This window comes from Nomascus leucogenys, chromosome 4, assembly GCF_006542625.1.
Source record: "Nomascus leucogenys isolate Asia chromosome 4, Asia_NLE_v1, whole genome shotgun sequence".
NCBI classification, from domain to species: domain Eukaryota; kingdom Metazoa; phylum Chordata; class Mammalia; order Primates; family Hylobatidae; genus Nomascus; species Nomascus leucogenys.
This window is the reverse complement of record NC_044384.1, coordinates 2,968,776-2,995,763: the sequence shown is the minus strand read 5'-3', so window position 1 is coordinate 2,995,763 and position 26,988 is coordinate 2,968,776. Positions and strand designations below refer to the sequence as shown.

The 26,988-nt window shown below is 48.6% G+C and overlaps 1 protein-coding gene across 7 annotated transcripts in view; it reads right to left on the bottom strand.

The window, feature by feature from the left end:
* MBP (myelin basic protein) overlaps positions 1 to 6,671 on the bottom strand; it is a 155,277-nt gene extending 148,606 nt beyond the window's left edge. For all 7 annotated transcript variants that reach the window (XR_004029605.1, XR_004029606.1, XR_004029607.1 and 4 more), the window contains exon 1: positions 6,392 to 6,671. The gene's annotated coding sequence lies outside the window, so the exon portion shown is untranslated. The remainder of the gene's footprint in view (positions 1 to 6,391) is intronic.
* Between the last annotated feature and the right edge of the window lie 20,317 nt (positions 6,672 to 26,988).

The following is a 26,988-nucleotide window of genomic DNA, read 5'->3' as shown; positions in this document are numbered from 1 at the left end:
GAATCTAGAAACATATAAAAAATTATATACATGGCTAAGTGGAATATATACCAGAAACTCAAGGGTGGGTCAGCATTAGAGAGTCAGTCAATCAATACTATCCATCATACCATGAAGTCAAAGAAAAATCTCATGAACATATAAATTGTCCCAGAAAAGACATTTGACAAAATACAGCACACACTCATGAATAGACACGGACTATTGACTTGATAAAGAATATCCATAAAAATCCTATAGCTACATCATAATTAGTGGTAAAAACTCAATGCTTTGCTGTTTAGATCAGAATAAGGCAAGTTCTTGCAACTCTTATTGAATATATAGCACTGGACATTCTAACCAGTACAGTAAGATAAGAAAAAGAAATAAAAAGGATATAAATTGGAAAGAAGAAATAAAACTATCCAATTTGCAGATAACATGATGATCTACATAGACAATCCCAAGAAATCTACCAAAAAAAATCCTCCTAGATCTAATAAGGCAGCACAGTAGGTTGCAGAATGCGGATTGACGCATAAAAATTACTCACAGTTCTACATACTCCACAATAAACGTGGAAACTGAAGTTAAAACATCATGCCATTTAGAAATGTCCCCAAAGAAAATAAAACACTTATGTACACCGTAAAAAAATTTCAGATTCAGAATCTGTGCACTGAAATGTATAAAACATTGATGAAAGAAGTTAAAGAAGACCTAATTACCCATAGAGAGACAACCTGTGATCGTGGATTGGAAAACTCAACACAGGAAAACTGTTCATTCTCCCTAAACTAATCTATATGTTTGAGGAAATTCCTATCAAAATCCCAGCAACGTTTTTGTATCCACAAACGAGCTCTTCTAAAATTCATATGGAAAGGCCCAGAACCTACAATAGCTAACATAATTTTTATAAAGAAGAATAAAGTGGGAGGATTTTGATTTTTGGTGTGAAGTCTGAGTCTTCACCTAGCCTGAGGTTCCCGAAGATTTTCTGTTTTTCCCTACAAATTTTATAGTTTCATATTTTATACTTAAGCCATTTATGCTTAAGGAAGTCACTCCACCTGATTAAAGTTGACTATGCAACTACAGTAATCAACACAGTGTGCTCTTGGCAGAGAGACTGACATATAGACTAATGGAACAGAATAGAGAACCCAGAAATAGACCCACAGCAATAAGTGGAAACGATTTTTAGCAAAGGTGCAAAAGCAATTTAATGGAAGAAGGATCACCTTTTCAACAAATAGTCCCGGAGCCATTGGACATTCATTGGCAAAACCCAAACCAAACCAAACCAAATAAGCCTCAACCTAAACCTCACACCTCATACAAAAATTAACTCAAAATGGAAAATAGGCTTAAGTAGAAAATGTGAAACTATAAAATTTGTAGGGAAAAAAGAAGAAAATCTTCAGGAACCTCAGGCTAGGTGAAAACTCAGACTTCACACCAAAAATCAAAATCCAAAACAGGTAAAATTAATAAACTTGAATTCAACAAAATGTAAAACTTTCTGCAAAAGACTCTGTGAAGAGGGGGAAAAAACAAGATAAACTGGTAGAAAATAATCACAGAGTGGTAAGGCCAGTATCTAGAAAATATAAAGAAGTGCGAAAACTCAGGTGTTAAAACCAAACAATCCAATTAAAAAGTGGGCAAAAGACATGAACAGACTTTTCACTGAGGAGGATACGCAGATGGCCATAAGTACATAAAAAGGTCTTGATGTCATTAGCCATCAGGGCAATGCAAATTAAACCATCAGGAGATATCACTACACACTTATTAGAACAGCTAAAATAAAAAAAAAAAGTAGTGGCAGTACCAAATGCTGCCCAGGCTTGGAAGGTCCTGAATCACTCACACACTGCCGGTGGGAATGCAAAATGGTGTAGCCATTCTGGAAAAGAGTTAGCAGTTTCTTATAAAATTAGACATGTGCTAACCATATGACTCAGCAGTTGCACTCCTGGGCATTTATCCCAGAGAAATGAAAACTATGTTCACACAAAAACCTGTACATGAATGTTCACAGCAGCTCTATTTGCAATAACCAAAACCTGGAAATAATCCAAGTGCCCTTCCTGGGTGAACGGTTGAACACACCATGGTTCATCCAGATGAGGGAACAACACTAAGTCATTAAAAAGAAACACCTATGGACATGCTTGCCAACCTGGATGGGTCTCAAGGGAATTGCATTTAGCGGAAAAAGCCAGTCTTGAAAGGTTGCATAGTGTATGATTCCATTTATAGAGCATTCTTAAAGCGACAAAATTATAGAAAATGGGAACCACACTGTGGTTGCCAGGCTCAGGGACGGGGAAGGAGGAAGTCAGCTTGGCTATAAAGGGTAGCATCAAGGGTCCTGTGATGAAACTGTCCTGTCCTCTGATGTGTTGGTGGTCACATGGTTCTACATGGGTGATAAAATTAGAGAGAACTAAGCGCACGTATACACACACACATACACACACACAGAGAGAGAGAGAGAGAGCAGTCTATAAAATGAGTACATGTAAACTGGTGGAATCTGAAATCTGAACAAAGTTAATGGGTTGTATCAATGTTCATTTTCTAGTTGTGGCATTGTACTATGGTTTTGTAAGATGTTATTGTTGGGGTAAACTGGTGAAGGGAATTGCATGTGAATCTACAATGATCTCAAAACAGGGTTTTACTACATTGCTTCAGTGAATATCCACTGTGTGTGTCTTATGCATACAGACCCGGTTTTCCCTAGAGGAGATACCTAGAAGTGGAATTGTTAGATCTTAGGATACACCCACCTTCACTTTTTCTAGATTATTCTCTAACATCTTTGTTCCTATTTACATTCTACTCGAACTCGTGTGAGGTCTAATTTTTCTACACCTTCTCTAATATTTGGTATAGTCACAATTTAAAATTTTTTCCAGTACCATAAAGGTAAAAAAAAATCTTTTTGCCATCTTAGTTTTGAATTCCCTGATTCCCAGAGGGTTAAAGTCCTTTTCGTATTTTATCAGTCCATCTAGGTTTTCTCTTCAGTCTCATATTTTACTCTTGAGTGGCTTGTTTCAAATTACCACATTTTAGAACTGTTTCTGTATTCTAGATCCTGGCCTCACATAGGTCTGTTTCTCCTCATCTTTTAGATACCCACCTATTTTTCACAATGGTGACTCAGACCAATGCAGTGCTGTTCACAGAGTCCAGAACAAAAGAACATTCAGAATGACATTTTTACACTTTAATGGCTATTGAGTCTGAGACATTACTAATAGCTTCGGAACATGCACTCGTGGTTGTCGCTGGCACTGTGGGAGATGTGGCTGTGGAAGGCAGCCTCAGTTGGCCGGAGAGATCAGCTGCCCTTCTGGCTGGCCTGTCTTACAGACGTCCCACAAACCTGGCCAGCCCACCTCTGCATAAGCAATTCCTTGCCATGAGTCTCTAATGTGTATCTCCACCTGTTTCTGCTTCTCTGGATGAAGCTGTCCACTACAGGTTTTGATAGAGATTTAAAATCTCCTCTAGAGACTATTCCAGCTACTCGCCTGGCATTCCTGCTCAGCTGGCATTAGGGCCTGTGGCATGAGCACTCTTCCCTTAAACAGCTCCAGAGCTTCCTTCAGGGGTTCCAATGGGCCAACAGAAGTGTCTTACTACTTAATGGCCACTTATTTAAAATTATCCCAAGAGTAATTAGAGGCCAGGCATTGTGGCTCATGCCTGTAATCCCAGCACTTTGGGAGGCTGAGGTGGGTGGATCACTTCAGGTCAGGAGTTTGAGACCAGCCTGGCCAACATGGTGAGGCCCCATCTTTACTAAAAAACAAAAACAAAAAAACGCAAAAATTAGCCAGGCGTGGTGGTGTGCTCCTGTAGTCCCAGCTACTGGGGAGGCTGAGGCAGGAGACTCTCTTGGATCCAGAAGGTGGAGGTTGCAGTGAGCCGAGATTGCACCACTGCACTCCAGCCTGGGTGACAGAGCAAGACTCTGTCAAAAAAAAAAGAAAAGGAGTAATTAGAATATTTTCTTTTCTTTTTTACTGACAACTAAGAAAGCTAAGGAGAAGATGATGAACAAAGACGGATGACAGCAGCCTTATGGTCAAATCATTCTTGAAAGGAAACGTGTGGGACATCTCTGGGTACACTCACTCATCATTAGAGGTGGAATTTTAAAAGGAGGAACGAGGAACACCTTTGCAAGGCATCCTTTTCACCACGGCGGTGCAGAGCAACAGGTAGGCGCTGGTGCCGACTCCCCAGATGGAATCCTGCCTCTTCTTGTGAGCCCTTAGATAACTTAACCTCTCTGGGACTTGTTTCCTCATCAGTAAAACATGAAGATATGAATAGGATGGTGACATCCAATGAGGGCATCCTAGGGCTGTCCCGACTGTTATCCGAGGTGACAAACCACTCTCAAAAGAGAGTCTGGCAATGTGCAAGTGGTCGATAAACACTCCCAGGCGACAGAAAAGGCACACAGGCAGCTGCTAATCTTAAGCATGTCATATTTTTAAAGAGCTTGGAGGAGGATTAAAAGTCAAACAAAATAACTTACAATTAACATTTACAAATTCAGGCAGAAATAGAAACATCACAAGAAAGTTTGGTCTCTTGTTTTTTTTTTTTTTTTCCCCAGCGTTTCGTGGCTACCTTTAATCAGTGCACACAGCTAGGACCGCCACTGACCAAACTCAAACCCGACATTTCAAATCATGGAGGAGCCATGAGCTACCAGGTGTAAAACAAGCGACGTGTCTTACACTTTCTTATCTTTGGGCAGAATTGTGATACTTTTCGTGGATTTTCAAAGAGGATTTGAACAAAATAGCTTTGTTTAACCCGGAGTTAGTAGAAGTGGTTGTTTCAGAACAGTTAACTCCCTGGGAGTTACTCCAGCATTTACAGCAATTTTTAACTGTGTTCTTTTCCCTCAGATTTCTGTTTATCCCACAAAAAACAAAACAAAACAAAACAAAAACCCAAACACACACACACACACTCCCTCTGCCGCGGTACCCTTTGCCCTGGCCTTCCTCTATTGAAGGGCAGTTGGGTTCCAGGCTCTTGGCCATATCCACGGCCCCAGCCCCAGCCGCTAAGGAGGTGCCCATCACTGGAGGTGGCCGCCAGGGAGCTCAGTGCAGGACCCTGCTCAATCCATATGGTCCCCTGACTTGAGGGTGACCGTCCTTAAACTGTCCCCCGGAGCTTCGCCAGAAAAATGTCCAAAACACACACTGGAGTTCCCTGACATTTCCTTCCTCTGAAAAACTCTCTTTCCAGGCAGGGCGTTCTGTGGTCAGACGAGGCAGAGGCCTCCCCGGAACGAAGTCCACGCCCCCTCCCCACCCCAGCACCCAGCGAGCCCACGCGCCCCTCACCCACGCACAGAGAAACCGAGCACTTGTTGATTCTCACGCTGTTGCAATTGGAAAACGGAACAAGGAACCAGAGCGCGCCTGTTTCCAGCCAGAGTCGCACTGGGGTCCCCAAAGACGCTTGAACCTTTTCCCAAGCCCCACTCCACCTTCCAAAACGGGGGGCTCAGGTGGACGCGAAAGGACACAAGGCGCTGCCCCCAGCGCCCTGGAAAATCTAGTGTGGCGGCAAATGACCGCAGGTCACACACCGAAACCGGACGCACCCGGCCCAGGACAGGCAGTGCGGCCCAGCAGGGGACTGCGGGGAAGACCCGGGCGGGCCGGCCGGCGGCTGCAGGCGGCGCACGTGGGCCCAGGTGGGCGCAGCGACGGGCCCGGCCGAGGAGTCCGAGACAGGCCCTGCGAAGGCGGAAGCCCGGACCCGGGCTCTCCTGGCCGCCCTTGGAGCTCAGAGGGAGACTGTGCTTTGCCCTGGGGGCAGGGGCAGGGGCAGGAGCGCGATCGCGCGCGGGGCCCCCGGGGTGTGATTAGCAGGCGCCGCGAGCCAGGAGGACCCCCCAGCCCGCCCTGGCAGCCAGCACCCTCTCCACACCCGCCCAGAGTGGCCGCTTTTGACCGCCGTCCCCTCCCACCCTAGACTCCTCCCCTCAGCCCCACGGCCGGAGGCCGAGCAAACCTGTCAGGGTCCGGCCCCGGCGCTGTAAACCCGCGTCTACACCCGCGCCCCCGCCCAGCGCAGTGGGGATCGGCGGCGGCGACTTGGGTTCGGGTCAGGGAGGCCGCCGGCTGCCACCTGCTCGGCCACCTGCGCCGCTGCCTAGGTTCCCCCTGCGCGTCCCCAGCCAAGAAAGAGACTCGGAGTCCGGGCGTCGGGACAGCTCCTGTCCCCAGTCTTGCGTCCCCGGCTCCCATGGGGCTCGGGTCCGGGGTCCCGCCCAGGTCTCCGCGGTCCCCACTCGGAGGGGCACATAGACAAAGGCGGCAGAGCCGCCCGCCCGTCCCCGAGGGTTACCCACCGGGGCTGCGCTCGCTGCTCCGAGGCCGAGGGGCGCCGCGGGGTCCAAGGCCCTGCTCCCCCTGCCCAGGCCCGGGCAGGCTGGTCTCGCCTTCAAGCGCCGACGCGCGGGGTCCCCGGGCAGCCTGCTTCGGCTTCCGGGGTCGGGAGACAGGGGCCGCCGGGGCCGGAGGCTGCTTCTCTCTAGCGCGCGGCGGCGGTGACTGACGGCGGCGGCTCCGAGGGACGGGCGCGCACCCCGCTCCCCGGCCCCGCCTCCCCGGGCTTCCTGCGAGCCAGGTAAACACAGGCCCATCCCGCTGGGCCCGCCCCACCTGGACGCGGCCGCCGGCGCCGCCCCGGGAGCTCGGAGGACCCGGGCCCGCTCTGCCCGCGCGGAACTTGAGGGGCGTACGGGGCCCACGAGCAGGGTCAGACCTCGGAGGGGTGGCCTGGAGCCTCGCCCGCTGCGGAACTGGGCTCCGAACTGCGGCCCGTCGACCCTTCCCGCGTGGCTTGGCCTCCGAGCCCACCCCGACCCCGACCACGACCTCGCGGGAGGGGTGCCAGGCCGCATCTCCCCGCGTCCTCAGGGGCTGGAAACCCCAGAAACTGCCGATGGACTTGGCGCAGCTCCGGCCCTGCAGGAGGAGAGTCAGCCCCGCCTGGAGGCGAAAGAGCCGGCAGGTCCTCCCAAGGCACTCCCTCCCTGCCCTGGAGCCCAGGCCAGGCCCACGTCCGGCCGGCAGGTGCTCCGCTGGGAGCTGGGAGCTGGGAGCTAGGGGCGCACCTTCTCCTGCAGGACCCGCGCAGGAAGCACGCCCGGAAAAGACAGCAAAACACGTGCAGGTGAGAGGAAGCTGCCTGGTCCCGCAGCCCAGAGACATCGTGGTCTTCGTCGCTCTCTTGTTAAAAAGAAAAAGCCTGCTGTTTAGCCATGACTCACCTGCACACAGATTTAGTGGTCAGAGATCTTTCCCTGGATTCTCGGCCTCCTGATGGTGGAAGAGGAGGAGGTTGGGGGAGTCCCGGAATGAGGCCCTTGCGTTCCTCCTGACCTACACCCCCCAGTCGGGGATCTGGATCTGGAGCTTCCGGGGGACCTGGAGCAGCCTGGGACCCACACAGTTTGTTAGGAAGTGAGGGAGGGGGGTGAGCGCTGTCCCGGCCCGCGCTGGGAGGCTGGACTCCGACTTCAGCATGGGGTCGGGATTGCGGCCTAAAACCAGCCTCCCCCAAAGCCCTGGAGGATTTAGCAACTGTGTTCAAATGCTCAACTGGAGGAGAAATACTTCCACAACGACGCAAAAGCATTCAGTCTGGTCGTTTCCTCAGGAGAGATTTTCAAGTGGAGAGGGCAGGAGGGTTCTGAGACTTTGAGGCTGAAGGTGAGGAGGGAAAAGGGTGCCAAAGGTAGTGTGTTTCTCCAATTTTTCTGCCCCACAACCTCACTTTAAGTCAAGGATGAGCGGAGTGGGCGTGGGAGGCTGGACAGCTGCCCTAGGAGCACGAGTGGTGACAACGAAACCGGGTGCACCCAGGTCCTAGCTCAAGTCACTCAAAGCTCAGGCTGGGGAAGCTGGAACACTGGGTCCCATTTTAGATACCTGTTTTAGCATCAGAAACAGCTTTTCCTCCCCAAAGTATCTCTTGGCTTTATCTCAGTGACTCCACAGGGCGGGGCCACCTTCCTGCCTGCAGATGTCCCTGTGTGCTGGGCTCTGGAGCGTCCCTCAGGCCACAGTGACAGCTGCAGCACGCGGCCTTCTGCTGGTGTCTCGGTGGTTTCCTGAAACACTACATATGCCAACAGTCAGCCCTGCAAGTGTCAGGCTCCACAAGTTCCAGTTAAAAGTCTTTTTAACGTATTTATGAAATTGCACCGTGCATATTTTGTTGGGATAGAGTGTCCACACAGATGGGCAGCCAGGCAGTTTTAAAAAGTCATAGATTCTTCAAAGAAAACATGTAGATAATACTATTTAATAAAACAGTGGATTCACATTTGGATCAATTGGTCCTGTCTTGGGGGCCTTCATGCCCTCCTGGTTAGAAAAAGGACCCCAGGCTGAGCACAGTGGTTGGAAGAAACAGAGGCTGGCATTTCACTGTCGAGAGACAAACTTTCACATGAAGATGTCCATGTAGCCCTCAGCAAAGTGACAGAGATTTGTTGTGCTAAATAAAATTGAAAGGCATCTTTTGACAAGTAACCCATCAAAGCCTCATTGTGTCTTTGACATTTCTAAGAAAATCACATTGCAGTTACCCCCATCTTTCACAAGGTACCAGAGAGCAGAAAGTTTGACCTATCCAGCATCTCATATGGCAGCAAATAGCAAAATGTTTTGTGCATGAAATACACTCAATAAATTTTTGTTAAGCTGAATTAAACTCCAAATTACCCAAGCTAAAGGAAGTAAATGAGTCTAAATAGTTTCCAACAGACCTCAGACTGCACGAACTTTGACTTTTCTTTAGTTTCCTCATCAGCAGATTTGTCTTTGTTACCATGTTTTGCTTAGGAAGCGACTGAACTTTTTTTTTCTTTTTTCTTTTTTTTTTAGATGGAGTCTCGCTCTGTGGCCCAGGCTGGAGTGCAATGGCGCAATCTCAGCTCACTGCAACCTCCGCCTCCCAGGTTCAAGCGATTCTCCTGCCTCAGCCTCCCAAGTAGCTGGGATTACAGGCAACCGCTACTGCCCAGCTAATTTTTGTATTTTTAGTAGAGATGGGGTTTCACCATGTTGGCCAGGCTGTTGTCCAACCGCTGACCTCAGGTGATCCACCTGCCTCGACCATCCAAAGTGCTGGGATTACAGGCCTGAGCCACCACGCCCGGCCAGGACTGAATATGATTCTCAGACCTGGTCTAAACCTCTCTGAGCCTCAGTCCCTTCATCTGTAGTGTGGAGGTAATAGTCGTCCTCACATCAGGGCTGAACACTGTCTTTCTGCAGCTCAGGCATCGGTGGATACCCAGGTGTCGAGGTCTCCCTCATTCACCCAGGCGTTGATCACAGTTGTTTCCAAACAAGTTGTACTTCAGAGGAATTCTGGGCTGGCTGTTCAGACGTTATGTCTATTCACTCTGTTGCAATATATATTCACAACCTAGCCAGTGGGGCTTACTTCCCACTTGAGGGTGTATTAGTCAGCTCAGCTGCTATAACAAAATACCACAGACTGGGTGGCTTAAAAACAGACGTTATGCCAGCTCTGGAGTCTGGAAGTCCAAGATGAAGGTGCTGGCGGACTTGGCGTTGGGCGAGAGCTTGCTTCTTGGTTCATAAACAGGACCTTTGCTCTGTGTGTCGGGTGGTGGAGGGAGAGAAAGAGGAAGGGGAGGAGCCTGGGCTCTGGCCTCTTTTTCTTATGAAGACACTAATCCTATTATGAGGCCACCCTCACGGATTCAATCTAAGCCGAACTATCTTTCAAATACCCCATGTCCAAATACCATTCCATGGGGGTTGTGGCTTTGACATATGAATTTTGGGGGGACAGATATGCAGTACTTAATAGAGGGTTAGATTAAGACACAGGGTAAAAAAGGAATGAATACGGAGCTTCCAATCTAGTCAACAGAGTTCCCTGCGGGGGGTGGTGGAATGAGTGCCGGCCTCCCCAGGAGCTGGGAAGGAGCTGGACTGGGCAGGAATAGAGTGAGGGGTAGGAGAGCCTTAGCCAGGTCTGTGGGGTGGGTGGGGGTTGTGTGTGTGTGCTGGACTTTGTGCTACATTTGATGCTCCTATAACAAGGGGATTAAATGTGACATCTTAATAACCAGCCCCAGGAAGCAGCCTGAGAGGACGGGAGGGTTGACAGGAAGTCCAGAGCATGCACAGTGTGAATGTGCATGGGAGCCATGGCAGACCTCAGAGGGAGCCGGGAAAAGCTCTGAGGACAGAGCAGCCCTGTTGCAGGGGTGGGGTCAGGAGCCAGCTCTGAGGGAGGGAGACGGGCCCTGGAGGGGCTCAGAGGCAGGGTGAGTGGGAACCAGGCAGGCTTGGCCCTGGCTTTGGGGACCTCCCACTTCTGACCTAGACCTGCCTCCACGGTGCCCCTCCTGCCTCCACGTTCTTCCCGCACCAGGCTTCCTTTCTCTGGAGTTTGTCCTCAAAGGTGGAAAAACTGTGTTTCTACAGCTAAAGTTCACTGTTATGGGTTGAATTGTGTCCTGGAAGAGAGAACTCGAAGTCCTGACCACCTGGTACCTGGGAAAGTGACTGTGCTTGGAAATGGCCTTTGCTGGTGTCATCAGGTGGAGATGAGGTCCTTGGGGGGGTCCGGTGCGGTGGCTGCGTCCTTGTAAGCAGAGGGGTCACTCAGAAGGAAGAGGCCATGTGGAGACAGAGGCAGAGGTGAGAGTCATACATCCCGGAGCTGAGGGACGCGGGGGACAGCAGAAGCTGAGAAAGGCACGGAGGGACCCTCCCCTACAGCCCCTGGCAGGAGCACAGCCCTGGCCACACATGGGTTTCATACTGCTGGCCTCCAGACTGAGAAGCTACATTTCTGTTGGGAAGCCTCCCAGGTGGTGCCTTTCTGTTACAGCAGAGCCAGGCAACAAGATCCAATCCCTCCAGGGAGAAAAGCGGGTGTCCGCACATTCACTCTACAAAGCCTTTAGTTAAAGTGGAAATCAAGCAACTTGGCCACAAAAGACACCAGGTGTGGGAGGAAGGCGAGCAGAGGAGACTCAGGAGGACCACAGGGCAAGGCCATGGGAGCCATTGTGGGGAGTGAGGTCAGGGGTCAGAAGTCAGGGTCTCTGCTTGTTCCCATCCATGGCCCCAACCACCCAAACCCCCTCTCTGAAGCTGTGCCCAGACAGCCCAGGGCAACACCTGGCCTCCTCTCCCCACCTGCAGGCTCCTAGCGCCCTCCAGGTTCACAAACCCCGGGGGACAGTGTCAGGCCACCCCGCAGGAGAGACTCACCCCCTGCTGCCTGTGCCTGGTTCTTCCTCCCACAGCTAAGACCCCAAAACCACCCTGAGAGGGTGTCATCTGCTACTTCCTTCCCGGAAGACCTTGGCCTGAATCTTGTCATTTAAGAACGTGTGCTACACTCCTCACATACGCCTGGCACTGGGCCTTGGGGGACCAGGAGCTGGTCACTGAGACGTTTGGGCCAGTGGTTGTGTTAAGGCCAGTTGCAAAGGCTGGCAACAATAGCAGTTTGCGGGCACCTGGAAGACCCAGAGGGTGGCCCACGAGCCCTGCCTGGAAGTCAGGAAGACCCTGAGGGTGTCTTTCGAGGTATCCTGGGGGAAATGCCAGGTGGAGAGGGGCAGGAGGGGCATTGAAGGTGTGCCAGGTGGAAGCACCAGCCAGCAAAGTCTCGGAAGCATGATGTGCTGAGGAAGCATGGGGATTTTTGGAGCACAAAATGTGTGACAAAGAGATTGAACGTCAGAGAACATCAGAGACCGAACAGCAGCTTGGAGACATCAGCTGGGGCCAGGCCGTTTTGGAGCGGGCTCTTGCCAAGGAGCTTCAGGGCTGCCCTGGAGGAAGGAGAGGTTTGAGGCCAAGGAGGGCACTAACCAGAGGACGTGGGCCAGTGAGCATGTGGACGGCTCTGGGGAGAGCAGAGAAGTGGGGGGGGGGGAGATTCCAGCAGAGAAAGCACTGGGGAAACCCATAGTCATTAGTGAGACCCAGGGGCGCTTCTCTCATTCCCTGCACTGTTTTAGGAGCCTGGTGCATGAGCCGTGAAGTCCTCACAGCGAGCGGCCTTCAGAGGAGCTCACGGATTGTCCATGCTGCACAGGGCAGTGTCCCCCTGAGGGTATCAGCGACACTGTGAGCTCCTCAAGGACAGGCATGGGGCCACCGCTTAGCTACTTCAAGCACTCAGAAGAGTGCCTGGCACACAGGAGGCCCTGGATAAATATTTGCTGGATTTATTGCAAGAAAGGGCTGGAGTCTGGCGTGGGCAGCAGGCAGTCTGGCTGCATACCAGACTCCGTATCAAAAAAAAAAAAAAAAAAAAAAGGGTTAGGAGACGGAGCTCCTCCTGTTGGTCTCGCCCGGCCCGGCCATATATTTATGTCTCTTCTTGGATTAAGCATTTCATCTTTTTCTACAACTTCGTTTCTCCATAGCTCAAGTGAAACGGGATTAGGTGATTATTTGACAGTTAGCAAATATCGTAAGCCTTGAGGACACACTAATATTTTCAAGTGTGTTTGGTAATCAGGAGTTAGGGGAAAATGACTTAGTATTTAAAGCTTTTGGCTAAATTGTACAAGATAAATGAAACTCAGTAGTTTTTACTGAAGTGAACTCTCTTTTTGGCTTTGTACTGTGTTATCTATTAAAGTATCCAATACTAATTGGTGCAAGTGAAAGATGCCAGCATGGTGTTCAGTTATTCTGGATATCTTTATTGTTACTGTTTCTGGGATTGAACATTTATATGTAACTGTTCTTATGGCAATCAAAACCAAAAATTTTAGAAATTCATCTGGTTAGGAAAATAAATTTGCTTGTCTATTTGCAGAAGGACGTGTGCCACAGGTTATTAAAATAAATGCAAATTAACATACAGCCTCATTGAGCATGGATTATATGATATAACCAGTGATTCTAGGTTTTTTTTTTTTTTTTCTTTTTGAAACAGAGTCTTGCTCTTCCTCCCAGGCAGGAGTGCAGTGACGTGATCTCGGCTTACTGCAACCTCCGCCTCCTGGGCTTAACCAATTCTTGTGCCTCAGCCTCCCTAGTAGCTGGGACTACAGGTGTATGCTACCATGCCTGGCTAATTTTTGTATTTTTTTTTTTTAGTAGAGATGGGGTTTCACCATGTTATCCAGGCTGGTCTCGAACTCCTGACCTCAAGTGATCCACTCGCCTTGGCCTCCAAAGTGCTAGGATTACAGGCATAAGCCACTGTGCTCGGCCATTTTTAACTTTATGGTAACATAATGTGTGGTCAGGTTTACATGGAGAAAAGCAGTCTACACTACTCCAGTATTTTTTAATGTTAAATTTCTCTATGACACTGTATCCTAGATCTGACGTTGCAGTTCACCAAGGAGCCATGTCTCCCAGGCAGAATGGAGATCCATCTTTCCTGGCCCTGCCTTTCCACATTCTCCGAGCCAGCGTTCTAGTTGTCTCCAGGAATGATCTCCCTGACCATCCAGGGCTCAAGCCCTGAACCTAGGAATTGTCCCAGATGCTTTGCACCCCTATGTACCTAATCTGTTGACACATCCTGTCACGCTGTCCCCCAAACTTCCTTGTTCTCTGCATGTCCGTTCTTCACCTCGCCCAAGCTGCCCTGAGGCCTCCCAGGCTGCAGTGGCTGTTTCAGTCCACACCATGGAGAGATGGGTTCTTTAGCCCTGCGCTGGTCATGCCACGTCCCTCACTTGAAGTCCTGCAGTGTTTCCCATGTGGTATGGTTTGGCTGTGTCCCCACCCAAATCTCACCTTGAATGTTAAAATCCCATGTGTCAAGGCCAGGACGAGGTGGAGAGAATTGAATCACAGGGTCAGTTCCCCCATACCGTTCTCATGGTACTGAATAAGTCTCATGAGATCTGATGGTTTTATAAAGAAAGGGCAGTTCCCCTGCACAAGCTCTCTTGCCTACCGCCATGTAAGACTTGCCTTTGCTTCTCCTTTGCCTTCCGTCATGACTGTGAGGCCTCCCCAGCAGTGTGTAACTGTGAGTTCATGAGTCCATTAAAGCTCTTTCCTTTATAAATTGCCCAGTCTTGGTGATGTTTTTATTAGCAGCATGAGAATAGACTGATACACCATGGCCTTTAGAATAAAATCCACACACCTTCCCCTGCTTGGCTATGCCCCTCAGAGCCCCCTCCAACACACCCTCTGTGTCTCATGCTTGCCTCCTGTGTTTCTGCCTCCCCTGTGTCTGCTGAGCTGTTTTCTCTTCCCCACAAGCCCCCAACATTGGCCCATTCTCCTAGTCATTTGGGCCTCCACTTAGAAGTCCCTTCCTCCTTCAAAAGGCATGGAGTTTCTCTTTTGTAAGACAAGGAGGGTTCTGGGGGTGGAAGGAGGTGATGTCTGTAGGAAGATGTGAAATTGCTAATGCCACTGAGCTGTGCACCTAAACGTGCTTATGATGATTGATTTTATAGTATGTGTATTTTACCACAATTAAAAAAAATCCTCTCCTAGTGAGACCTATCCTGGCCTCCTATTTGGAAGCAGCCGTCTCATCAGTGTCTCATGTCACTGTGTCATCTCTGCACTGCACTGACAATATGACCTGGCACCTTCCTGCTTATTTGCTGGCTACGCTCCACACTCTCAGCCTCCTGCATTAGCATGTGAGCTGCACACAGGCAAGGGCCTCGCCCTTCCTGCTGACTTCTGTTTTGTCAATCTCTCTGGCAGGCGGGCCTGTAGTAGGGCTTCAGGACAACACCTGAGTGATGGTCAGGCCCCATGTGACCCAGTCTGGCTCAGAGAAGCCCAGTGTATCAGCTAAAAGGAATTGCAAGCGACTGTAAACTACCCTGGTTACTCCCCGAGGGTACGGAAGAGAGGGGAGCATGTCTCTAATGCCCACAGACTGGATTAACTACCCTCTCCCCCTCTAGCTCTGCTGCTCTCATTAACACAGGATGACGTCTCCCCAAAACACTCTCCTCTTATGTTTAATTGAATCCTTTTCATTATTTTCTTCACAGGAAATGGAAGACTGAAGTCAAAATAGTTGAATAACACATGGCGTTTACTATGCTGTAAGTGTTTTAGAGACTTCCATGATTTCGTCCTCACAACATGATGTTCAGGGACACGGGGCCAGGTCCACAGCCTGAGAAGGTGAGTGTCCACTTGGGGACATGGAACCAGGTCCACAGCCTGGTCCACTCAGGGACACGAGGCCGGGTCCACAGCCCAAGAGGGTGAGCATCCACTCAGGGACACACAACCAGGTCCACAGCCCGAGAGGGCGAGCATCCACTCAGGGACACAGAACCAGGTCCACACCCCCTAGAGGGTGAGTATCCACTCAGGGACACGGGGCCAGGTCCACACCCCCTAGAGGGTGAGTGTCCACTCAGGGACACGGGGCCAGGTCCACAGCCCGAGAAGGTGAGAGTCCACTCATGGACACAGAACCGGGTCCACAGCCCGAGAGGGTGAGCGTCCACTCAGGGACACACAACCAGGTCCACAGCCCGAGAGGGCGAGCATCCACTCAGGGACGCAGAACCAGGTCCACAGCCTGAGAGGGTGAGCGTCCACTCAGGGACATGGGGCTAGGTCCACAGCCCGAGACAGTGAGTGTCCACTCAGGGACATGGAATCAGGTCCACAGCCCAAGAGGGTGAGCGTCCACTCAGGGACATGGGGCTAGGTCCACAGCCCGAGACGGTGAGCGTCCACTCAGGGACACAGAACCAGGTCCACAGCCCGAGAGGGTGAGCATCCACTCAGGGACACAGAACCAGGTCCACAGCCCGAGAGGGTGAATGTCCACTCAGGGACACAGAACCAGGTCCACAGCCTGAGAGGGTGAGCGTCCACTCAGGGACACAACCAGGTCCACAGCCCGAGAGGGTGAGCGTCCACTCAGGGACATGGGGTCTTCCTCACATATGTTTACTTTTCAAAATTACCAGAAATCTTGGCTGGTCATGGTGGCTCATGCCTGTAATCCCAACACTTTGGGAGGTGGAGGCAGGCAGATCACTTGAGGTCAGGAGTTTGAAACTAGTCTGGGCATCATGGTGAAACCCCTGTCTCTACTAAAAAAAATACAAAAATTAGCCAGGCATTGCAGGCACCTGCAGTCCCAGCTATTTGGGAGGCCGAAGCAGGAGACTCACTTGAACCCTGGAGGCAGAGGTTGCAGTGAGCTGAGATTGCGCCACTGCACTCCAGCCAACAGAGGGCAACAGAGGGCAACAGAAGGAGACACTTTCTCATTAAAAAAAAAAAAAGACCAGAAATCCCTTTTGCCCCTCCCCCACGATGGCATTAAACTGAGTGCCACCCACATGAGGCCATCAGCTCCGAGCCCATGATAATCTTGTCAGGTGAAGTTCTCTGCATCTTCTTGGGTGTGGCTCTCAGGTTTGGTGGTGGGACGGTGGAGGGAGCTACAGAGCAAGTATAAATGGACTGCCATGGAGAGGAGGAGAGAGGAAAGCCATGGGCAACTCTGTGGTCCATGCAAGGACTCAGTGGCCATGCCCCTGACTCTGTGTCTGTCTGTGATATGGTTTGGCTGTGTCCCCACCCAAATCTCTTATTGAATTGTAATTTCCACGATTCCCATGTGTCACTGGAGAAGCCCAGTGGGAGGTGATTGAATGATGGGGGTGGATCATTAATGTGCTGCTCTTATGATAGTGAATGCATCTCGCAAGATCTCATTGTTTTAAAAACTGGAGTTTCCCTGCACAAGCTCCCTTCTTTTGTCTGCTGCCATGTGAGACATGCCTTTCACCTTCTGCCATGATTGTGAGGCCTCCCCAGCCATGTAAAACTGTAAGTCCAATAAACCTCTTTCATTTGTAAATTGCCCAGTCTTGGGTATGTCTTTATCAGCAGTGTGAAAATGGGCTAATACACAGTAAATTGGTACCAGTAGACTGGGGCACTGCTGAAAAGATACCTGAAAATGTGGAAGTGACTTTGGAACTGGGTAACAGGCAGAGGTCGCAACAGTTTGGAGGGCTCAAAAAAAGACAGAAAAATGTGTGAAAGTTTAGAACTCCCTAGAAACTTGTTGCATGGCTTTGACCAAAATGCTGATAATGATATGAACAATGAAATCCAGGCTGAGGTGGTCTCAGATGGAGATGAGAAACTTGTTGGGAACTGGAGCAAAGGTGACTCTTGTTTTGTTTTAGCAAAGAGACTGGTGGCATTTTGCCTCTGCCTCAGAGATTTGTGAAACTTTGAACTGAGAGAGGTGATTTAGGGTATCTGGTGGAAGACATTTCTAAGCAGCAAAGCATTCAAGAGGTGACTTGGGTGCTGCTAAAAGCATTCATTTTTATAAGGGAAGCAGAGCATAAAGGTTTTGAAAATTTGCAGACTGACAATGCAACAGAAAAGAAAATCCTATTTTCTGAGGAGAAATTTAAGCTGGCTGCAGAAATTTGCATAAGTAATGAGGAACCAAATGTTAATCCCCAAGACAATAGGGAAAATGTCTCCAGGGCATGTCAGAGGTCTTCACAGCAGCCCCTCCCATCAGAGGCCCAGAGGTTTAGGAGGAAAAAATGATTGTATGGGCCAGGTCCAGGGTCCCTCTGCTATATGCAGTCTAGGGACTTGGCTCCCTGTGTTCCAGCTGCTCCAGCTGTAACTAAAAGGGGCCAAGGTACAGCTCAGGTTGTTGCTTCAGAGGGTGGATGCCCAAGCCTTGGCAGCTTCCATGTGGTGGTGAGCCTGCAGGTGCACAGAAGTCAAGAATTGAGGTTTGGGAACCTCTGCTAGATTTCAGAAGATGTATGGAAATGCCTGGATGCCCAGGCAGAAGTATGCTGCAGGGACGGGGCCCTCATGGAGATTCTCTCCTAGGGCAGTGCAGAAGGGGAATGTGGTTTTGGAGCCCCCACCCAGAGTTCCTACTGGGACACCACCTAGTGGAGCTGTGAGAAGAGGGCCACCATCCTCCAGACCCCAGAATGGTAGATCCACCAACAGCTTGCACCATGTGCCTGGAAAAGCCACAGACAGTCAATGCCAGCCCTTGAAAGCAGCCAGGAGGGAGGGCTGTACCCTGCAAAGCCACAGGGGTGGAGCTGCCAAAGACCATGGGAACCTACCTCTTACATCAGAATGATGTGGATGTGAGACATGGAGTCAAAAGAGATCATCTTGGAGCTTTAAGATTTGGCTTCCTGCTGGATTTTAGACTTGTGTGGGGCCTATAGCCCCTTTGTTTTGGCCAATTACTCCCATTTGGAATGGCTGTTTTTACCCCATGGCTGTACCCCCACTGTATCTAGGAAGTAACTAACTTGCTTTTGATTTCACAGGCTTATAGGCAGAAGGGACTTGCCTTGTCTCAAATGAGACTTTGGACTACAGACTTTTGAGTTAATGATGAAATGAGTTAAGACTTTGGGGACTGTAGGGAAGGCATGATTGGTTTTGAAATGTGAGGACATGAGATCTAGGGGGAGCCAGGGATGCAATGATATGGTTTGGCTGTGTCCTCACCCAAATCTCCTCTTGAATTGCAACTTCCACACTTCCCATGTGTTGTGGGAGGAACCCAGTGGGAGATGACTAAATTATGGGGGCAGGTCTTTCTTGCACTGTTCTCGTGATAGTGAATGAGTGTCATGAGATCTGACAGCTTTAAAAATGGGAATTTCCCTGCACAAGCCCTCTCCTCTTGTCTGCCACCATGTGAGATGTGTCTGTCACCTTCTGCCATGATTGTGAGGTCTCCCCAGCCATGAGGAACTGTAAATCCAATAAATCTCTTTTTTTTTGTAAATTGCCCGGTCTTGGGTACATCTTCATCAGCAATGTGAAAACGGACTAATACACTCTGGAAAGGCCCTGAGGTGACACCCCCAGGTGGCTCCACCTTTTCTAGGGCTTTCTTATGGGAGAGATGTGGGGTCCTCCTGCGTGTTTGCCTTGGTGGCCCTTGGCTCAGTTTTAGCGTTTCTTTGGCAGTGCAAGGCCTTGACATTTAGACTTCTGCTCTGTTTGTTTGGTTTCAGTTGTTTAGTAACCCAAACAAGAGATCTTATCTAGCTATCAAGTTTGAGCCCAGAATTGGGAGGGAACCTCTGCATCCTGGCAACAAGCTTTCTTCCAGCTTCACTTTGCATTTAGTGGCTTCTGCCTCAGGTACATTCCAAACAGTGTCCGTTGGTGGGAGGCAAAGCCCTGGCTGCTCACCAGCTGAACCTCTCCAGAAAGAATGACTTTCGAAGAAAGAAAACCTGATAGGAGGTGCATGGGGCAGCATGAGGATCTGACGTCTCCCAACCTCTGTCCATGGTCCTGTTAAATCCCCACTTCGAGGCACTGCTGGTAATACCCTGGCCTGGGGATAGAGAATCCTGCAAGTCTCTTGGCCCCAGAAGGTCAGATAACAAGGACCACATCTTCTGCTCACCAACCCATACCCATTTCTTCTCTGCATCACAGGTGGCCCCTTCCAAAGCAATCCTCTCTTTCCTGATTGGGCCTCACTCTCCACATTTTGAATTCTATGGTCCCCTAGTTCTGTAGCCTCACATCACACAAGTGCCAGCTCCACACACAGATAATATAGCGGGATGTTTAATTTTAAAATATCAAGGATGGCCAATGGCTGCCCCTTCTCTGCCTTCAGGCAGCCAATGCCATGTTTGAATGGCTGTTGGTAGGAATATTCCTCTCCTGACCACATTATTTATTGATTGGAAGTCCCAAGAAGAAAACCAACATTAACAAGGATGCAGGCAGTAAGAGGAAGCCACTGTATTTTGCATCACTAGAAGGTTCTGAAGGATGCACTGAATTTGGCAGCTCCCGTGATGAGACGGGGGCCACCATCCCTCTCTCCACCTGTCCTGCTTCCTCAGGGTGTATTCCAGGTTTGGCAGGGTTCTCTCATGGCCCACTGCCGCCAGCAGCCCTGGGTGCCTCGTTCATATTCGGTCTTCAAATAAAACCCTGGGGCTCCCTTCAGAGGGGATCAGCTCAGACTGTGTGGCCGTCACCTAACCAAGAATGGCAGTGTGAGAAGGGACGGAGCTAGCCTGGTCATGACAGGAGTTCTGTGAGCCCTCCTGGCATGGGGGCAGCTTTCTTGGAAGGTCGGACTCACAGTCACACATGGACACTCAGGTGAAAGTGATTTTTGTCGCTGCTTGTGCAGAGGTGCCGGATATCATGACACTGAGGGACCCGTGTGAGGGCCGGGCAGTCTGGGCTTAGCCTCTGCAACTTGCTGGCTGTGTTTCCCTCAGTGTCTCCCCAGTAAATCGTGATGGTCACCGTTCTGCCCATATCCCAGGCATTGTCCTGAGGATGAAATGAGAGTTTGTGTGAGATTCTTCAGAAGTGCCTGGCACAGAGTGAAGACTGATAAGCATTTGCTATGCATCTATGTATTTTCTATTTTTAAAGAAAGTAAACATTATTAGTTTCAAGAGCCCAGAGGAATCACAACTAGGCTAACAATTATAGCTGAACAGAGGCCATAGGGGAAGGGCTCCATTATTTATAAACATGAAGAATAAAACAATAATGACTTCTCATGACCTAGTGGGTAATTACATGAGCACCGGAGGGCGTTTAAAAAGCTTATTCTCTTAAGTAGTTTGAGCATTCTCTTTGAAACTTTCAAACTATGCACAGGATTCAGAACTGGTGACATCTGAAAAGACACAAGCTTAAAGGGAAAGAGGAAAGTGGATGCTGTTAGTTCCTGAGAGCTGGGGCTTGTCCTCTCGGTCGGAGCCACCTGGCAACACAGAGAGGGAGCCCACTTCACCTGAGCCAGGCCGTAGATGGGACCTGTTGATGTGAACTGCCGACGGCATGGGAGAGAGCGTGCAGGAACAGGAGAGAGAGCGCACAGGTTTTCCTCCCTTTTCCTGTGCAGACCTGCTCCAGGGTCATACAACATCGAGTGCCAATCAGACAAGGTCCACCCCCTGGATGAAAAAAGAGCTACAGTTTGAAAACCTAGCGGGAAATCTAACTGACTCATCCCTGCCTTCCCAAGTATGTTCTGGGCCTGCTGTACCTGCAAATACCTCTGCCGTCCTGCAGATGGGCCTGAGTGCTGTGCATTCCCATGGGGTGGGGAGACGTGACTGGTGCTCTCGCAGTGGTAATGACACTGTAGGCAACTGAGAGTGGCACACAGTTCCTCAGCTCATTCACTTCAGGTCCTGAAACAGTCACAAGGTGACTCTTCTGCATATTGGAGCAGATCCATAAGCAGAGGAGAGAATAAGCTTGATAACACCCAGGACGGATGCCCTGCTGAGCCTGGGCATCAGTGCTGGCTCTGCCCACTTCCTGCCCAGACTCCCGGGCTGTTTGGAGAAAACTGGGCAGGAGGTGGGAGAGGTCTTTGACATAAGAGTGTTTGGTAACTGAATAGCCTACTCATAAACGATTAGCCATTAGCCATAACTGTCTTTCAAACGTTATGTTATTCAAGCACTGCCTACTTATGGCTAAAAGTTAGACAATGAAGAAAAACATTTTTAAACATAAAAAGCTCCAAATTATACTACTGAGAAACAGTTATCTGAGCGTGGCATGAACTTTCACTTTTCACTCTTTTATTTATAAAACTATAATCATGCTATAATTTTTTTGTAATTTGCTTTTCCACTTAGCAGGATATCGTAAGCATCCTCCCAGGTCAGCAAATGGGTATCGATGTCCTTGATAAAAGTAACTGTGTTCTCTTTTTGGACTGGCCGATTCGTTTCTATTCATTTTGCTGTGGAGCCCACTTCTAATGTGTGAGTTTAGAACTGGGAAGTCCTGGGTCTCTCATACTGCTGGTCCCTCCTTCCTTTTTCTGGTTTCATGGTGTTCTGAACGTATGCTAGACAGCGCTGGTTCACAGAGCCGCACCTGGAAAACCAGACAGAAAACAAACCTCTGTGTGCAGGCCCAGTCTCCACTGTCCCCTGGGAGAAAGAGTTCTCAGAACAGGACGCATTTGCACATAGAGGTCCTCAGTCGGCTGGGAATCAGACCTGCTGGTGTGTGTCTGAGAAGAGCTTGGAAGGATGTCAGGGGTTTATAGATCTGAGATGGTCTTAGGAGCGGAAGTGCACAGGCTGGGTGTCAGGCCCTGCTGCCAACTCCCCCTTTGATTTGTCACTTCCTCTCGAGTGAGTCACTTGCTCTAAGGCCAATTTTCCTCATCTGTAAAGTGAAATAGAATGTCGTGAGTATTAAATAAGAATTTGCATGCGAAAGCACACAGAAAATTTGAAGAACCTAATAGAATTATGGCATTTGTGTTAAATCATCATCATCTTCATCATCAAGTCTAGAGCTGCCTGTAATCCCAGCACTTTGGGAGGCCGAGGCAGGCAGATCACCTGAGGTCAGGAGTTTGAGACCAGCTTGGCCAACATGGTGAAACCCCATCTCTACTAAAAATATAAAACTTAGCCATGTGTGGTGGTGCACACCTGTAATCCCAGCTACTCGGGAGGCTGAGGCAGGAGAATCACTTGAACCCAGGAGGCAGAGGTCGCAGTGAGCTGAGATCACGCCACTGTACTCAAGACTCTGTCTCAAAAAAAAAAAAAAGAAAAAGCAAAAATAAAGTCTAGAGCTGTGCTATTTAATCTACTGGAGGCCCAGGTGAAACACACACTCTACACAGATAAATGCAGTCATGGTAATTTTGGCAATAATTATGAAATGCATATTGCTTGGTTGATCAATTAACTTGAATGAAATACCAGTGGGCTGACAGAGTAAGCTCAGCCCACATTCTAGCAGAATAGACCTGTTTCTTGCTTTCAGCAAAGCCAATGTACAAAAGCTCATAATTAGCCAGTCATGGTGGCTCACACCTGTGGTCCCAGCTACTTGGGGGGCTGAGTTGAGAGGATTGCTTGAGCCCAGGAGGTTGAGGCTTCAGTGAGCTGTGATAGCACCACTGCATTGCAGCCTGGGTGACAGAGCGAGATCCAGTCTCTAAAAAAAAAGTTCATATTTACCAAGGGGATTTAAAAACCGAGATTTCTTTGAAGTACAAGGTCCCCTGGTTCATTTTAAGTGAGTGTTTATAATTCCCACCTGCCTTTATAAAATCACAGACATCAGGTATTTGGCTCAGAAGGTCCAGTGACTTGTCACATGCCACTGTATGCAGGACAGAAGATAGGCACTCTGTGAGGAGTGAGGGCGGTGGAGAAGCCGTGTGTCATCTGTTGCAGTGTGTATTTGCATCAGAATGTGGGGTGTGTGTGTCTTCCAGGAAAGGCAGGGTTCATTCCCGAGGAGATGGTCCACAGCTTCCACTTTTTATTTCTAGTGTTTACAGGCTTTCACTAGAAAAGACTTGTGGGGACTTTAAGAGGAGCTGTACTGAAGAATGAGTGAGGCCCGCTCATTGGTGCACTGACTTTATTTTTTTATTTGTTATTATTATTTTTATTTTTTTGAGGCGGAGTCTCACTCTGTCGCCCAGGCTGGACTGCAGTGGCGTGATCTCGGCTCACTGCAAGCTCCGCCTCCCGGGCTCTCGCCATTCTCCTGCCTCAGCCTCCTGAGTAGCTGGGACTACAGGCACCCGCCACCACGCCCAGCTAATTTTTTTTTGTATTTTTTAGTACAGACGGGGTTTCACTGTGTTAGCCAGGATGGTCTCAACCTCCTGACCTCGTGATCTGCCCGCCTTGGCCTCCCAAAGTGCTAGGATTACAGGTGCACTGACTTTAAATTTGATGATCTAAATCAGGAAATGAGACAGAAATGTAATCATCAAGTCAGCAGAAAAATAGCAGTTCAACCTGGTTAAGTGAGAGGTGTGTGTGTGTGTGTGTGTGTGTGTGTCCCCATTTTCCCTTGGGAAACATCGAAGAAAGTACCCCCAGGCTCACCTCCCATCTTTGTGTTATGTTTGTAATACATCAATTCCATTTGCACAGTTCTAACTTTTCCAACTAGAACACACAGCAACAATAACAACAATTAGCTCCTTAAGGTTACATCCTGGAAATCATAAGAGGTAATTTGGAAGTGGTCTTGATTCTTCTGGTTGCTTGAGTAACTCAGGCAAGTTGTTTAGGTAACTGGAATTACGACTTGAAAAAGCTGATTTAATGCCACCGAAAACATCTATTCACGTAGACAATACCTTCACAGGGCTTCATATCATTAATATAGTCTTAGAGCATTTCCCCTTGAAAAAACTATAGGGTGTGATATGTATATTAGTGAGTATTATCATATGGGACAGTGTATCAGTCAGGGTTCTCTAGAGAAACAGAACCAATAGAAGATAGCTATCTGTCTATCTATCTCTCTGTATCTATCTATCATTTATCTATATCTATCTATCTATCTTTCCCTATCTCTCTATCTCTCTGTCTCTAATATCTCTCTATATCTATCTATTCGTCTGTCTATCATCTATCTATCTACCTATCTATCTATCAAGAGATTTATTTCAAGACATTTGTTCACATGATTGTAGGGCTGGTACTTCTGAAATCCAAGGGGCAGGTAGGCTTCCTGGAAACTGGATCAGGAGCTGATGCTCAGTCTTGAAGCAGACCTTCCTCTTCTCCAAGAGTATATGAGTGGACCTCATCTACTTTTTTACTTAAAGTCACCTGATGATAGATATGAACCACATCTACAAAATATCTTTGCAGCAACCCCAGATTAGCATTTAATTGAATAACTGGGTACTGTAACCTAGCCAATTTCACACACGAAATCTATTCATCACAGAACGCATTGACAAAGTTTCATAAGAACATTTGGGAATTTGTGCAGCCTTTGTTTGTATGGACATAAAATGGTTTTAGACCATCTCATGGATTTCTTAATACAATGGACTAGAATTACACAAGCCCCTTTTCCTCACAGCTCTGAGTTGCAGTTCAATATACTATTTAGATTTTATTGCTGGGGGACACAGATACACATGTTAAAATGCATTTTTCATTTGTCTCCTACCCTTTATGAACTTTAAGAAAATAATTGCCTTTAGGATAGAAATCTGGATGCTTTTAAAAAATAGCATTTGGTAGAGTTGAAAGATAAAGTGCTTGAAAAGGCCGCCGAGATGTGTGTGCCTGACACACTGGCTCATAATGGTTTTTCTGTGCTAATGTGTGCCTCTGAACCTCTTTAAAATGCCAAATTATTCATTTCTTGGAGGGATGCAATCAGTTCTCTGCTGACTATTATGAAAAATAGAGACAGAAGCAAAATTTCAAATGCTGTTCTACAAAAATTATTTAATCATTTCTGGCCTATTGTGGAAATTCATACGAGCTATTGCGTTGATGTGCAGCTCTGCAGACCAGCCTTGGCAGATGCAATCACAGCCAGTTTTATGAAAAATTCTGTTTATTCATCCATGCAATACATACTTTCATGACAACGAAAGTGCAGCTGAACTCTGCCTTATACAATGGCAGAAAACTGTTTGAACTCAGAGGTATTGGAAAGGCTCCACCTGCCTTTCAAATGGTAAATAATGTCAATTTTCTACTGGCTGAAGATGGACAGTTTAACATTCTAACATTATGACTTTATTTTAAAATTTTGATTCATGATACAATGCAAATAGCACTGGGAGTGGTAAATGAAATGGAAACTATGAGCTAGTTTCATCTGGATGAGTGAATTTTGGATTTTCCCTGATCTGATTTCACTAGGGTGGAGGAAAGATCAGAAGTGAACCAAGCTCCTGGTGGGTGTGTTGGCAAGGAGGTGGGCTTCACTGGGAGATCAAACACACTGCATACCATTTTTATTCTTATCTCCCATTTTTATCTGGAACAGACCTGACTGCAAATGTTTTTCAAAATCTAAAAACAAAATGAAAGGTTTCAGTTTCATTTATATAGCATGAAATGCTAATAGTTCCAAGAATAATTACAGGACGTGCAAAGGTCTGGAAGTAAGGGAGAATGTTTAGTGAGGGGAGGAGGATTATGAAATAAGATAGGCTAGGAGAGGTTAGGAGGGCAGAGGTTAGGAGGGGAGAGGTTAGGAGAGCAGAGGTTAGGAGGGGAGAGGTTAGGAGAGCAGAGGTTAGGAGGGGAGAGGTTAGGAGAGCAGAGGTTATGAGAGGGAAGATTCTTAAGGCTGAGAACTCTGAGATTTACACTGAGGACAAGGGCAAGCCATTAAAAAGTTGTAAAGTTGTAAGTGGGTGAGTATGACGAGATTGTATTTGCAAGAAAGTATGCAATACATTTTAAATACTTACATAAAACTATTGAAGCAAAAACCGACTTCTGGAATAATCCCCCGGGTACCTTGGGTCTTGCAGCAGATGTCGGTTGATTTGCATGCGATGCTTGGGTTCTCATCTCACCTGCCTCACCATCCGTCACACCTGGAATATAGGGGTGTCTGAGCTTGCTGACCTTAGCCAGAAGGTGGGAGAGGCGGGGCACTGACCCAGGTGTATGGCGCCCAATGTCTAGGTGGAGCTGTGTTCCCTTTGTCTCTCCCCTTCGACAGCAGTCGCACGATGAAGGGCTCTGGTGATGAATGGTGCTGTACGGAGGTAGCACCACACTGGAGCCACCCCCAGTGAAAGTAGAAATTAAGAACCCGCAGAGAAAGCCGGTCTGCAGAGAGAAGAGAGGCGCAGACGAGAGAGATTCAGGTGTCTTAGTGAGGGAAGGAACTGATGCCTGACTCAGAGTGAGGGAAAATAGACACAAACTGTCTAGAAATGCTCACTGCCCGTGGGGTCCAGCTCTGCCACAGAATGTGTTCGTATGTGTCACCTCTCGATGTGTTCGAGAACCCAGCTGCACTGGAGCTAATTCGCATGCTCTTCTGATTCCTCCTTCGCCACCATCCTTCACAAGTCAGAAATGGCCGGGAGAGCAGTTCCGCACGGGATAGGGAGCGTTTAACAAAGGAAGGACGGGGAAGTGTTTTTTCTAACCAGGCCCACTGTGAGGTTACATTGTTATTT